Below are 207 nucleotides of genomic sequence, written 5' to 3'. Positions count from 1 at the left end.
CTCTCCGAAATGTGAAATTCGATCTGGTACCTGTAAAGCAATTCAGACCCAAAATATAAAAGCTACTGTTACGTTACTTAATACTTCAAACTACGTATCCCTTGCACAGGGCGTCTGTTCTGTTCTCTTTTGTAAATGTGGTCAGTCTTATGTTCGGGTTTACCTGGAAGCTTCAGCAACGGGTACTCTCTCTCTGTGTCACAGGCA

Source organism: Penaeus monodon, chromosome 25, assembly GCF_015228065.2.
Source record: "Penaeus monodon isolate SGIC_2016 chromosome 25, NSTDA_Pmon_1, whole genome shotgun sequence".
NCBI classification, from domain to species: Eukaryota; Metazoa; Arthropoda; class Malacostraca; order Decapoda; family Penaeidae; genus Penaeus; species Penaeus monodon.
The sequence above is the reverse complement of the archived record's forward strand: the minus strand, read 5'-3'. Positions refer to the sequence as shown.